Here is a 14,833-nt window from a genome sequence, read left to right as displayed (position 1 = left end):
GGAAGAGCTGCTACACAGGAGAGGATATTAAGGATCAGCACCATTCTCAGGTGCACGGTGAGAACCTAATTTCCTTATTGTCTGTTATAGGAAACTGAATTTACTCACCAGTGTTGGAACATTCCATCCGCTGAGTCACACTCACTTCTCTTATCATCATTAACCCCACGTAGGGGCTCCTGGCGCCAGGAGGAGCCACCCAAAGCTCTTCGTCTTGGTGAGGCTGATGCAAGTAAAAATAAGTGGTGATTATAAGTGATTCATTTGTCAAACGCAAGGTCAAGGGTCCCAATTTGTACATGTCACTAAGGCAGCATCAAGAAGCTCCCCACATCCCAAACTGTCTCCCCTCTGACACTAGTGGAAATTTCACCATCAGAGCCAGAGAACTCTGAGGAGGAGAAGCAATTTCAGAGCACAACGCCTTAGAGTAAATGCACATATCGAGGTCAGCTGTGGCGGGGTCGGGGCGGGGCGGGGGGTGTGAATCATGGCAAGGAAAGGGAAGGAAGGCCACGGGCAAGTATTTGGACCCTCTCAGGGTGGTTGAGGATTCCGCAGTGACTAAAGGCGTGTGCGCGCGCGCACACACACACACACACACACACACACACACACACACACACACACACACGCTGGTAATCGCTTTACCCCAGTAGTAGAAGCTTAAGCCTCTATCTAGGCTAGCCCCACCCCCGCCCCCAGCTGCATTAGCCACCTCTGTCCCAAGGCAGGATCCCCAGAAGTTCAGCAAGGAAACCCTGCAGGGCTGGAAGCCGAATGCAGCCACCAGTGGTCACACACAACTTACACGCATACACACTCATGCACTCATACACACAGACAACACACTAGACTCAGACACCCACCGAGCTGTCCTCCCAAAGTAGTGACAAATCCAGAGAGATGTCCACAGAATTGTCCTATCCCAGAGAACGTCACAGAAACACAAGAAGCTGGGCACCGAGATGCTCATACTCTGCCCCCGGGATCTCTCTGACTGGGTGCCCCCATTCCTGCCCCTGGATAGACATTCTGCCCCCGGGAGCCAACCCCAGTCAGGGTTTCTTCTCCCCACCTCTCCTTTCCCAGGTACGCAGGCCCCCAGTACATTGTCGCCTCCCATACCTCCATTCGTGCCCCTCCTCGCCCAGGGACTGTGAGAACCCAAGAACAAGGACAGTCTGTCATTTTCCTGCGACCTCCCCAGCCCCCATGGCAGGAGCCGCAAACCTCCCCCAACCCTTCTCAGGGTTCACACCTCGTTCCAGCTCCTCAGAGAAGCTGGTGGCTCTTTTCATTTTCCAGTGAGTGCGTGAAAATACAGATTAGACCAATTAGGGAAAAGCCATCAGAGGGCAAGGCCAGAACCACCACTGCACCTAATCGTCAGGTCCAGCAAGGCACGATGAGGCAGAGTCACAGATTACAAATGCACACAAATTCCGGAGCAGGAAGGGGGTGGCAGGAGGGGAGCGGGCGAGCTCCATTTTAGATTCCCTTGTTTTTGTTTAGATGGCTCTCCCCTGTTGGCAACACACTTCCGCGTTCATGCTCCCAGGAGAAGCAGGTAGGGTGGGAATGATTTCAGTCCCATCTTGCAGAAGGGGAACATGAGGCCCAAGGGACTGGTAAAGGACAGTTGCAGAAGGCCCAGGCCACCTGGACTGGTCTTCTCCTGGCTGGGCTGGAGGTGGGATTAAGGGGGCCAGTCCCCAGGAGAGCCCCCATTGGCCCAAAGTCCTGCTCTCTGTCCCACTCCTCTCCCTACAAAGAACCAGCATATGCCCAAGAGGCAACCTTGGCCTTCACCAAACGGCAGGATTATTTAACTGATGGCTGCTGTCCCCTAGATGGTCATGTTTGTTAAATCTGGTAAGGAGATGTGCTGTGTGTTTTCTTCCCCCTGGCTGGGGAGGATTTTCTCAGAATCTGAGTGCAAGGGGCCCACTTTCATGCCCTTTTATCCCATAAGGCCCCTCCCAAGCCTGGCCTGGTACCCCCCAGCGGCACCCCAATCATCTTAACCTTCCAGCCAGGCCTGCCTTGCCCTGGCCCAGGTGAGAAGCCAGTGGTGATGCATGAGTGCCCCCTGCTGGTGATATTCTGCACTGTCCACTGGGACTCCAAGCCTGGATCCAGCCAGGTAGCAGCATTCCCCACACACACCTCCAGGACTGCCTGGCTGGCTGGAAGGAAAGGGTGGGCACCTGTGGGAGGAGCACAGCACCCTAAGACTGTGCTTCCTAAAGGCCCGAAGAATCTGGGAACAGCTCCATTCCTGTTCCAGCAGCAGGGAGTGTGACTGTGGGTGGCAGGTAGACACTGAGCATTTTCCAGCAGCGGGCAGGGGAGGGTCCCTGTCATTGAGTATGGACTGCCAGAGAGCCTCAGGATATGTGGGATGGATGAAGGAAGGAATGAGTGAATGAGTAATGAATGAACTCATTATTTCCTAAAAGGTCGTGTGAATAACACTAGTAAATGATCAGGGTAATTTTTAGATAATAGTGATGAACTTCTGTAAGAGTTATGTATCTATTTTGATTGTATCTGACCCATCACATTCATTAATATTTAAAACAAATGTCTTTAGATACAAAAGCATCCATGTAAAGAAAGACATTAGGTAAATAACATGTATGTACTCTCAGCTCCTAGCATAGGTATTCAATAAATGCTAGTAATGAATGAACAAAGAAGAAACAAATGCATGTACAGCTGACAAGGCAGATCATGGATGATCATTACAGGGCAGTCGGTCCCACACTTAGCTGTACCTTGATATCACCTGGGGAGTTTTAAAAATTATCTATGAGCGACTCTGTCTCTGAATCTCAGGGGGCGGGGGAGGAAGATGGTGTACCCTGGACAACCCTCAGAGGAGGAGAAAATCATAGGCACCCAATTTGGGCAGCGAATCAGAAGCAGCATGTATTAACTGCCTTTTGAAATAGTGAGGCCAGGCGTGGTGGCTCACGCCTGTAATCCCAGCACTTTGGGAGGCCGAGGCGGGTAGATCACGAGGTCAGGAGATCGAGACCATATTGGCTAACACGGTGAAACCCCCTCTCTACTAAAAATACAAAAAATTAGCCGGGAGTGGTGGCAGGCGCCTGTGGTCCCAGCTACTCGGGAGGCTGAGGCAGGAGAATGGCGTGAACCCGGGAGGCGGAGCTTGCAGTGAGCCGATATCGCGCCACTGCACTCCAGCCTGGGCGACAGAGCGAGATTCCATCTCAGAAAAGAAAGAAAGAAAGAAAGAAAGAAAGAAAGAAAGAAAGAAAGAAAGAAAGAAAGAAAGAAAGAAAGAAGGAAGGAAGGAAGGAAGGAAGGAAGGAAGGAAGGAAGGAAGGAAGGAAGGAAGGAAGGAAGGAAGGAAGGAAGGAAGGAAGGAAGGAAGGAAGGAAGAAGGAAAGGAAGGAAGGAAGGAAGGAAGGAAGGAAGGAAGAAGGAAGGAAAGGAAGGAAAGGAAGGAAGGAAGGAAGGAAGGAAGGAAGGAAGGAAGGAAGGAAGGAAGGAAGGAAGGAAGGAAGGAAGGAAGGAAGGAAGGAAGGAAGGAAGGAAGGAAGGAAGGAAGGAAGGAAGGAAGGAAGGAAGGAAGGAAAGAGGGAAAGAAAGAGTGAAACTGCCGTCATTGGAGAAAGGCAAACTCTGCTGGGAGAGAGGTTGAACTAAGTGAACTTGAAGGTTTCATGCAAGGAAAGAGAAGTGAGCTCATATTTATGTAAACCAGCTTCTAGATTGACACTAAGTATAAAGCTAATGTGTATTTACTATGGCTTTAATCTATACCAATTAAGAATGTCTCATTTATTCACCTGCACATCATGTTTTACTTGGCGTATGTCTTTATTATAGTTAATATAAATATTACATTAGTTGCTTACAGAGCATATAGAATTTGCTGTCCTGAGTTTATTTACAAGTTAGTATCTCGCTTATGATACTTTTTACCCCTTGAGAACATCCACCTTCTTCTTGAAAACTGTGACTGGTTCATTATAAACATATATTCATATAATGGAGTTAATGTGGTTATTATCTGTTTATCTCTTTTAATTAGGCCCTGATTTGCCCATAACAATTTCAGTTACTTTCTTGATTACAGTCGGAGGAGCATGTGGTTTGGTGTGGGCTTGGTAAAGAGCTGCTGTCTACTTCTCTAAATCCACATATAGCATACTACGTGCAGGTTGAGTTAATATTTGATACGTGAGTTATTCCCTTATCTTGCTAGATACTCCTGATAAAAGAATTCCCACTCATGAATTTTCATGGCTATACCTCTGGGAAGGAATTGAGAAAAATAAATGTTGTGCTATTTGGAAATATTGGGAGACACGTTGCAATTGAGTCTGAGTTTTGATATCAGCTTAATGGTATTTAAATAGTAGCTTTTTTTTAGCTTTGAGCGGATTTTTAAAACATAAAGCATAAATAGATTTGTCACACTGCAGGGTCAAAATTAGTTCTGTCGATGGCAAGTTATGCAATATTAATTCTGTTTTATGAACAAATGCAATTAAGTTGCAAATCCCTTGACAGAGTGCAATGTTAGGCCAATGTTTTCATCAGTATGAGGAAATGTCAGATTAGCCTCCCCAAGGAAGACAAAATCTTTGGCACGATCCCGAAAACATACGTGTTTGTTTTGTAGCTGTGCCTTGCTCTCTTACATGGCTGGTGGGAATAAAAGTGGACATATTCACTCTCAAGGACAATTGGACAGCGTCTACCTAAATAATAAATACACCTCTTCTCTCTGTCTCTCTCTTTTTTTTTTTTTTTTTTTAGACGGAGTCTCACTCTGTCACCTAGGCTGGAGTTAGTGCAATGGTGCGATCTTGGCTCACTGCAACCTCTGCCTCCCAGGTTCAAGTGATTCTCCTACCTCAGTCTCCTGAATAGCTGGGATTACAGATGCACACCACCACGGTTGGCCAATTTGTGTGTGTGTGTGTATTTTTAATAGCGACAGGGTTTCACCATGTTGGTCAGGCTGGTCTCGAACTCCTGACCTCGTGATCCACCCACCTCTGCTTCCCAAAGTGCTGGGATTACAGGCGTGAGCCTCCGCACCCGGCCATAGATGCACCTTCTTTTTAATCCACCAGTCCTCCAATGGTACTCACACCTGCACTTAATAACACATGTATGAGAAAATTCACTGCAGCATTGTTGGAACAGCACATGATCGGAAAAACCATCCAAATGCCCATCCGTAGAGGACTGGTCAATAGAAAACTGTACATCATCTATTATATGGAATGCCATGTGGCTGTCAAAAAAAGAATGAGGACTCAACAACAACAACAACAAAACCACCTGAATAAAAACTGGGCCAAAGAGTTAAATAGACATTTCTCCAAAGAAATTATACAATGGGTGGCCAGTAACACCTGCAAAGATGCTCAGCATCCCTAATCATTAGGGGAATGCCAATCAAAACCACAATGAGGTGCCGTTTCATACTCAGGACAATGGCTATTTTAAAAAAGAAAAACAGGCAAGTGTGATGACTCACGCCTGTAATTCCAGCACTTTGGAAGGCTGAGGCAGGCGGATCACCTGAGGCCAGGAGTTCGAGACCAGCCTGGCCAACACAGTGAGACCCTGTCTCTACTAAAAATGCAAAAATTAGCCAGGTGCCATGGCACGCACCTGTAGTCCCAGCTACTTGGGAGGCTGAGGCAGGAGAATCACTTGAACACAGGAGGTGGAGGTTGCAGTGATCTGAGATCATGACACTGCACTCTAGCCTGGGTGACAGAGTGAGACTCCGTCTCAAAAAAAAAAAAAAAAAACACAGAAAATAAGTGTTGGCCATGATGTGGAGAAATTAGAACCCTTGGGCATGGCTGGTAAGAATATAAAATGATGCTCTGCTATGGAAAACAGTATAGCAGTTCCTCAAAAAAAATTAAACATAGAATTCCCATATGATCTAGCAATTCTGGATATATGCCCTGAAAAACTCGAAAGTCGGGACTTAGACAGGTATCTGCATACCCATGTTCATGCCAGCATTATTCGCAATAGCCAAAAGATGGAAGCAAGCCAAATGTCCATTGATACGAATGGATGAGCAAACTGAGACATATCCATTCAATGGAATAGTATGCTGACATAAAAAGGAATGGGGTGCTGACGTATGCTACAGCATGGATGACCCTAGAAAACATTATGCTTAAACATTACAAAAAAGTTGTGGTGATGGTCACACAACATTGTGAATAAAATCAATGCCACTGAATTGTACACTTAAAAGTGGTTAAAAGTCAAGCACAGGAGGATTGCTTTGGCAGGAGGATCGCTTGAACCCAGAGTTCAAGCAAAATGGTGAGACCCTGTCTCTACAAAAAAAAAAAAAAAAAAAGAAGAAGAAGATTTAAATTAGCCAGACTGTGGTGGCATGCCCCTATAGTCCCAGCTACTCAGGAGGCTGAGGTGGGAGGATGACTTGAACCCAGGAATTCAAGGTGGCAGTGAGCTATGATTATACCACTGCACTCCAGCCTGGGCAACAGAGTGAGACCTTGTCTCTTTAAAAAAAAAAAATGGGCCGGCGTGGTGGCTCACGCCTGTAATCCCAGCACTTTGGGAGGCCGAGGTGGGCAGATCACGAGGTCAGGAGATCAAGACCATCCTGGCTAACATGGTGAAACCCCGTCTCTACTAAACAAAATACAAAAAATTAGCCGGGCGTGGTAGCGGGCGCCTATAGTCCCAGCTACTTGGGAGGCTGAGGCAGGAGAATGGCATGAACCCGGGAGGTGGAGCTTGCAGTGAGTGGAGATCATGCCACTGCACTCCAGCCTGGACAACAGAGCGAGACTCATCTAAAAAAAAATTGCTAAAATGGCAAATTTTGTTATATATATTTTAAAGCAATTTTAAAAAATTAATCATGTCATTTTTAAAAGTGTGGAAGTCTAGGGCTGAGCACAGTGGCTCACTCCTGTAATCCCAGTACTTTAGGAGGCCAAGGCGGGTGGATCACCTGAGGTCAGGAGTTCAAGACCAGCCTCGCCAAGATGGTGAAACCCCTTCTCTACTAAAAATACAAAACTTAGCCGGGCATGGTGGCGTGTGCCTGTAATCCCAGCTACTTGGGAGGCTGAGGCATGAGAATCGCTTGAACCTGGGAGGTGGAGATTGCAGTGAGCCGAGATGGCGCCCCCGCACTCCAGCCTGGGCGATAGAGCAAGACTCCATCTCAAAAATAAATAAATAAATAAATAAATAAATAAATAAATAAATAAATAAAGTGGGAGTCTAAATCCCTTCCCTTCGAATATGGGCTGACCTTGGTTACTGGATTCTAATGGTATGATGCTGCCTATCTTCCTAGACCAAGTCATAAGAGGCCCTTTGGCTTCCACCGAGCTCTCTTAGCTGGGAGCCCTGAGCCAACATGTAGCAGTCCAGCTACCCTGCAACAAGATACTAGAGAGCACTCATAGTCATAGGAAATGATGCCTGCCCAGTGCTGGCCCGATAGGACCAGCTGTTCCAGCCCCAGCTATCAGGGTCTGCCCCACCTGGGCCTCAGACAGGTGAGAAAGCCTCCTGATTGTCCCACCCCACTTGGGGCCACCTCAGTCAACAAGGTGCAGAGGTGGATGGAGCAGAGACGAGCTTTCCCACGGAGCCTGCCAAATTGCGGGTTCATAAGCAAAATGAGCGCTGGTGCTGTTTTATGCCATGAGGTTTTGGGGTGGTTTGTAATGCAGCGGTAGATAAATGGAACAGTTAACATATTACTTATGTATTTGAATTTGTTTCAATTTAATTTAAAAAGCATCAGATTTAAAGAAAGTGGATTTAAACTACATAAATGTCTCTTGCAAACCAATTGGTAAATTGGATGGTTTTCATTCTCATGGTTTGCATCTTGCCTCTATAAAGCTATTAAAGGTACAAAAATGTTTTCACCTGATTACTGAACAAAGCTTGCAGTTGGGGGGCGTCGTCAGTGAGGTGGAGTGAGGGGGAATATAGTTCAGAGGGTTCTCTACCCAGAAGGCAAGGGCGGGAAGGGGAAAGGTGGCTGGGGCTACATACCATGAAGGGGCAGATTTCCAACCCAGAAAACGAAAGACAAACCTAGTCAGCAGGTGCTTGGAATAAAACCCAGAATGTGGAGAAGTTAAGTGAGTGATTGACACATCACCTGAGATGGGGTTTCAGGAGGCTTGAGAAGGGAAGGAAGTTATATGGCCTAAAACCAGGACCCCTGAGGAGTTAAAGGTTTATTCGTTAAGCTTAGAAGAATTTAAAAGAAATCCAGCTGGGCGCGGGTGACTCCCACCTGTAATCCCAGCACTTTGGGAGGCCAAGGCAGGTGGATCACCTGAGGTCAGGGGTTCGAGACCAGCCTGACCAATATGGTGAAACCCCATCTCTACTAAAAATACAAAAATTAGCTGGGCATGGTGGCAGGCGCCTGTAACCCCAGCTACTCAGGAGGCTGAGGCAGGAGAATTGCTTGCAGTGAGCCGAGATCGTGCCACTGCATTCCAGCCTGGGTGACAGAGCGAGACTCCGTCTCAAAAAAAAGAAAACAAAGGAAATCCATAATATATCCTCCCCAAGGATTCTCCACTGTCCCCTTCCTGTGTATTTCCTCCATCACCCCATCATCTCTGAAACTCCTGCTTGTTTGCACCTGCTTGATGTCTGTCTCTCTGTATTTGTCAGGACAGGCTAAGTGCTGCAACAAACACCCCAAAATTTAGGGCCTCAACTCAACACTAGTATGTTTCTGCTGCTCGCAACAGTTCAGTGCCACTATTTGGTGAACAGACTTCCTCCTGCTATTTCTGGTTCTGGGCCCCTCCTGTCTTCAGGCTCTGCCCTTTTTGCACCCGAAGTCTTCTCTCACCAGCCAGGGATGAAGACGAAAAGAGATCATCTCATGGGGGAGGGTTTTATGGGCCAGCCCTGCAAGTGGGGCACATCCATCAGGCGGAACTCAGTCACATGGCCACCCTCACTGCAAGGGAAGCTGGAAACGTCGCCCAGCTGGGGGGGTACAGGAGCAAAAGAGAAGGAGCCATGTCTGCCTACTCTCCCAGTATCAGATCCCTGGGTGCCAGTTCTCATCCGCCTTATTGTCCGTGTCTGGCACTGTACCTGGCATATAATGGATCTTCAGCAAATGTGGAGTCTATGAATAAATGAATGGTGCTGAGGTTGGGTCCTGGGAACCAGGCCAGGTGGGCACTTTCCTAGTACATGCTGGGGGGTGGGGCAGGGATAGAAGGAAGGATGCAGTCACTCCCAGTTCTCAGATCAGGAAACTGAGGCTCTGAGAGCAAAGACACATGCACAAGGTCACACAGCTTGTCAGTGCCAGTTCTCAAATGCGGGAAGCCTCTGCCACCAAATGTCTGTTCTCTCCACTCCCCTGGCTGCCTCTCTAACACGTACACTGACCGGACTCAGGGTCTGCTTATCTTCAAGGCTGCTCTCCTTTCTAACAACCAGTGAACCATGTTTGACAAGCTGCAGGTGGCTTGAGGCGGCGGCTGTATCTCTCTCTCATCGCTACATGCCCTATGGCTACCAGCACAGCCCTTGAACACAGTAGGTGCTCAAACCATGTTTGGGGGATTAATTTGTTCACACAGGCTCAGGCTTCATGCTTTGCTGCTTGCACAGTATGGGGGTCACTTACAACTTACAAAGGAAATCGAGGGGATATTTATTATACGGCTCCTCCCTGCGCAGAGTCGAAGCTGTCTCTGCAGTGAGACTGTTGTCCTCCCTGAAATTTGCTCCCGAAGCAGGGACCGAGGCTGTGTCATGCGGGGGTCAAGACCACAGGTGTCACCTGGCCCCCATCAGGATTAGACTGTGGATCCCTGCCACATACAGAGACTGACCTTCCTTGCCCCCAGCTAGTCAGTCCCAGGAGAGTCGATGGAGGCGGCAGTGTGGCTCTGTCCACGGTGCTGAACTCTATTCTAATTCCCTCACCTCCTTCTCTAACCCAGCAGCAACTTACGACCTCCTGGGTGGGGGGTGGGGGGGGCAGGTAAAAATACAGATTCCCTGGCCCTTTCTTTAAAGACTTGGGCTCTGAGGGTCTAATATGGAGCCCTGGGATCTGTTTTAACCAACTATCCTAACTGCCTGTGATTCTATCCAGCCATTTTGGTACTGGCCTGAGTTTGAACACTGACCTCAATAATCAGTTGGTCTTCATGGATTGCCTGCTATGTACCCAGCACTGTGCCGGATACTGTGAGGCACAGAGCTGCATCAGGCAGGGTAGACGTGGGGAGGGAGGGACAGAGGGAGCCCCTTCTGTTTTGTGTAGACACAGCACCAGGCACATACCTGGTCTTTATCCTTCGAGATGAGATACAAAGGCACATGAAAACAGTAGTTATTATAACCATAACCAGCATCTGTATCTTTCCTTGGAGTCTCCATGGCCCTATCTGCAAGACGGAGTATGACACAGTCTGCTCCTTCAGATCTCCTCGTGGCCTAGGACCCAGACACAATGCCACTTCACACAACAATGTGCCTGATTCCTACCACCCTGAACCCCCCAGAATGTAGTCCACCCTCCCTGCACCCCACGGTTGCTGATTATCATTGTTTACATGATGTGCTATTTATTTATTTATTTATTTGTTTGTTTGTTTGTTTATTTTGAGATGGAGTCTCGCTCTGTTGCCCGGGCTGGAGTGCAGTGGCATAATCTCGACTCACTGCAACCTCTGCCTCCCAGGTTCAAGCGATTCTTCTGCCTCAGCCTCCTGAGTAGCTGGGATTATAGGCATATGCCACCATGCCTAGCTAATTTTTGTATTTTTGGTAGAGATAGGGTGTCACCATATTGGCCAGGCTGGTCTTGAACTCCTGACCTCATGATCCACCCGCCTCAGCCTCCCAAAGTGCTGAGATTACAGGTGTGAGCCACCGCGTGGCTGCTATGTTTTCAATCATGTCCCAGCTGGGACTGGGACTCCCTATTGAGAGCAGGGCTTGCACCTGATTGTCCCATGTAGCATCTGACACAGGGACCCATCCCATCCCCAGTTCTGCCACCCTGACCCCTGCCAGAGGAGGTAAGCAATTATTGGAGGATGAGTGGGGAGAGGAATGTGCCCATGGGCAGTGCTCCTGGGTTACAGAGCAGCTGAGACAAGTGCTCAGAACCCAAAGAAATCAGGGTGGGCCTCTGGGAAACCAGGCAACAGGCCAAATGCAAATCAGGCAGAGGCCAGCATTGAGTCAAGGCCTGGCTTTCCTTTCTCCGGGTGTTTGGGGCTAACGGGAAGTGGGGCCAGGACAGCTGTGCCTGGTGAAAACAGATGTTCTCTGGGCCTGAATGTGGGGCATGGAGGAGGGGAGAACTGGAAGGGGACGGCCACAGCCAGAGAAATGAAGTATGTACAGACCCACTTTTATTTATTCCATTTTACTTTTATTGTGGAAAATCTCAAACCCCTACAGAAGTAGAGGGACTGATATGAGGCACTCCCACGCACCCCTCACCCAGCTCTAACCGCCATCTCCACTTTGCCATTCTCATTCCATTCCTCCCTCAAGCCCCTTTTTAACAAAAATGTCAGACATCAGATCATTTCACCCATTAATATTTCAGAATGTATCTCTCACACATTAGCACATTTCTAAAAATAAGTCCAACATCATCACCACACCTAATAAAATGAACCATTCCTTAAGATCCTCTAATATGCAGTCCATCTTCAAATTTTCTCATTGTCCTGAAAAATGCCATTTTAGGGTTTGTCTGTTTGAATAAAGATCTAAACAAGGTCTTGTTGGCCAGGCTGGAGTGTAGCGGTGTGATCTTGGCTCACTGCAACCTTCGCCTCCCAGATTCAAGCGATTCTCCTGCCTCAGCCTCCCGAGAAGCTGGGATTACAGGCACCTGCCACCACGTCTGGCTAATTTCTGTATTTTTAGTAGAGATGGGGTTTCTCCATGTTGGCCAGGCTGGTCTCAAACTCCTGACCTCAGGTGATCTGCCCACCTTGGCCTCCCAGTGTTGGGATTACAGGCATGAGCCACAGTGCCTGGCCCATACATTGTATTTTGGTGCTTTATTTCTTAAATCTCTTTTCCTCTCTAACAGTCCTTTCTCTCTTCCTTTTTATGCCCTTTTACTTGTTGAGGAAACCAGGCCCTTCATCATGTGAGACTGTCCTCATTGTTGATGTGGCGGACCGAACCCTCATGGTGTCATTTAACATGTTACACTGTCCTCCTGCTTCCTGTGGACTGGCGTTTAGGTCCAGAGGGTGGATGTGATGTAGTGTCAATTATTCTAGCTAGCAGACTTCCTGGGAAGTGTTGCATCCTTCCTATGGGATCACATCTGAAGCATACTAAGAATGCTTTCTGGGCGATACTAAGAAGGTGTGGGGCGCTGGTGCACTGCTCACCCTTAGGGAAGAATGAAGGCAAAGGGGCTCAAGACGCCGGCCACGGCCAGCACATGAAATCATAGGATCAGCCGGGTGCAGTGGCTCACACCTGTAATCCCAGCACTTTGGGAGGCCAAGACGGGTGGATCACAAGGTCAGGAGATCAAGACCATCCTGGCTAACACGGTGAAGCCCTGTCTCTACTAAAAATACAAAAAATTAGCCAGGCGTGGTGGTGGGCGCCAGTAGTCCCAGCTACTCGGGAGGCTGAGGCAGGAGAATGGCATGAACCTGGGAGGCGGAGATTGCAGTGAGCCGAGATTGCGCCACTGCAGTCCAACCTGGGCGACAGAGCGAGACTCCGTCTCAAAAAAAAAAAAAAAAAGAAGAAGAAGAAGGTTTGGTGCATTCTGCTATTGCCAGTCTGATCCCTCCATTAAGAAGCCCCCATTGCATTGCCTCAGTTATTTCAGTACCTTTCACAGAATCTTAAAATACGGACAGAGATGGAAGAGATCTGAGAAGTCCATTCACTTATGTTTCTATTTGTTCCTCAAATATTTGTTAAGCATCTACTATGCCAGGTCACGAGCTGCAGGGAACAGAAGCAAGGGGATCCCTGATCATGGAGCTCACAGCTGGGTGGGAGTAGACAACAAACAAATACCTGGAAGGCAGGTCTGCAAGGGTGACGGGTTATGAGTGACTGTAACAGGAGGTGATTGATGACCACGAGTGGCTGCTGTGTAATGGGAGTGGGGAGCCTCCCTAAGAGATGGAACATGGGAGCTTGACAAGAACAAGCCAGCTGTGCAGGAATGGGGGGTGCAATACAAGGAGAGGCAAGAACTGGTGCTGGCAGAGAACGTGGCACCTGCCACAGCAAGCAAGGAGGCCCTTGGGCCTGGAGCCAGTGAGCAGTGGAGAGAAGACTACGGGAGCAGTGAGGAGGCTGCTGTGATAACAGCCTGGGCAGGGAGTGGAGGTGATGGCCAGCCCAGTACCCCTACCTCTTACTGCTGAGAACGTGAGCTCAGCAAGGACAGAGAGGTGCTACTTACTGAGTAACTACCCCGCATCAGGAGCTTTCTAGGCAGCATCTCAAAGCCTCACATCCTGCTGCATAGGAGTCACTGTGCCCATTTTACAGATGAAGCCAGTGAAGAGTGAAGCCACCTGCCTAAGGGCCTAGAGCCACAGGTGGGCAGCAGGGTGGAGCCCAGGCCTGAGGAGGTTCTCCAACTCTTCAAAGTCGTCCCACAGCGAGATGACCACTGCAGAGTCAGGCTGCCTCCAACCTTGGCTCTGGCACCGAGGAGACCTGTGACCTGGCCCAAGGACCTTCTCCCCTTCTGTGCCTCAGTTTCCCAATCTGTAAAACAGGAATAATGATTGCACCTACTTCAAATAGGTGGGAATGAAATGAATTAATTTATGTCAAGCACTTAGAACAGTGCCTGACCACCAGCATGCCCTTGATGGTAGCTATTTACATTTACAGTTCTGTTGGCATCAATACTTACAGAAGGGCAAAGCTGAGATGCTAGTTCACCAGCCTCCCGGGGTGGAGTCCACCTCACTCACAGCAGGTGCAGGTGCATCAATTAAGAGGTTGCCAGGGCCAGGCGCGATGGCCCACATCTATAATCCCAGCACTTTGGGAGGCCAAGGTGGGCAGATCACTTGAGGTCAGGAGTTCAAGACCAGCCTGGCCAACTTGGCAAAACCCCATCTCTACTAAAAATACAAAAATTAGTCAGGCGTAGTGGCACATGCCTATAATCCCAGCTACTCAGGAGGCTGAAGCACGAGAATCGCTTGAACCCGGGAGGTGGAGGTTGCAGTGAGCCAAGATCACACCACTGCACTCCAGCCTCGGTGGCAGAGTGAGACTCTGTCTCAAAAAAAAAAAAAAAATTGCTGGGAGGAGAGGAGGTTTACCTTGGGCCCCCTGCACACTCCTTGCTGGGGATAGGGGCTGGATGAGGAAGCCATAGACCCCTGGAGAAGATCTCCAGGCTCCTTCTAATGTCTGCCCCAGGCCAGGGCTCCTGTTCTGGGGTCACTCTCTGTCCCTGTTATCATGGGGGCCTACCCTCAGCCAACCAGCCGAAGGATCAGTGACCACCCATGGTCCTCAAAGTATCCCATCTACATGCACCCTAAAATGGGCAGGCAGGGCTCAGGCTAAACGCGAGGACGCTGAGCAGCAGCTATGTGCCCAAGGGGCATGGCAAGGCCAAGACTAGGTGGCCTAACCTTGCTACCCCACCCCACACTCAGCCCCTCCCTCTGGGCCCCAGATGGGTCACTTCGGCATAGGGCACAGGGAGCTTCCTAACTTCCCAGGCAGACACGCAAAGGGTTAAACTCAGACTCCCTCCTTCCTCCATCCCAATTCTGATCCTTGCTGACTCTGC

This window comes from Macaca thibetana, chromosome 10, assembly GCF_024542745.1.
Source record: "Macaca thibetana thibetana isolate TM-01 chromosome 10, ASM2454274v1, whole genome shotgun sequence".
In the NCBI taxonomy this organism is placed as follows: domain Eukaryota; kingdom Metazoa; phylum Chordata; class Mammalia; order Primates; family Cercopithecidae; genus Macaca; species Macaca thibetana.
The sequence above is the reverse complement of the archived record's forward strand: the minus strand, read 5'-3'. Positions refer to the sequence as shown.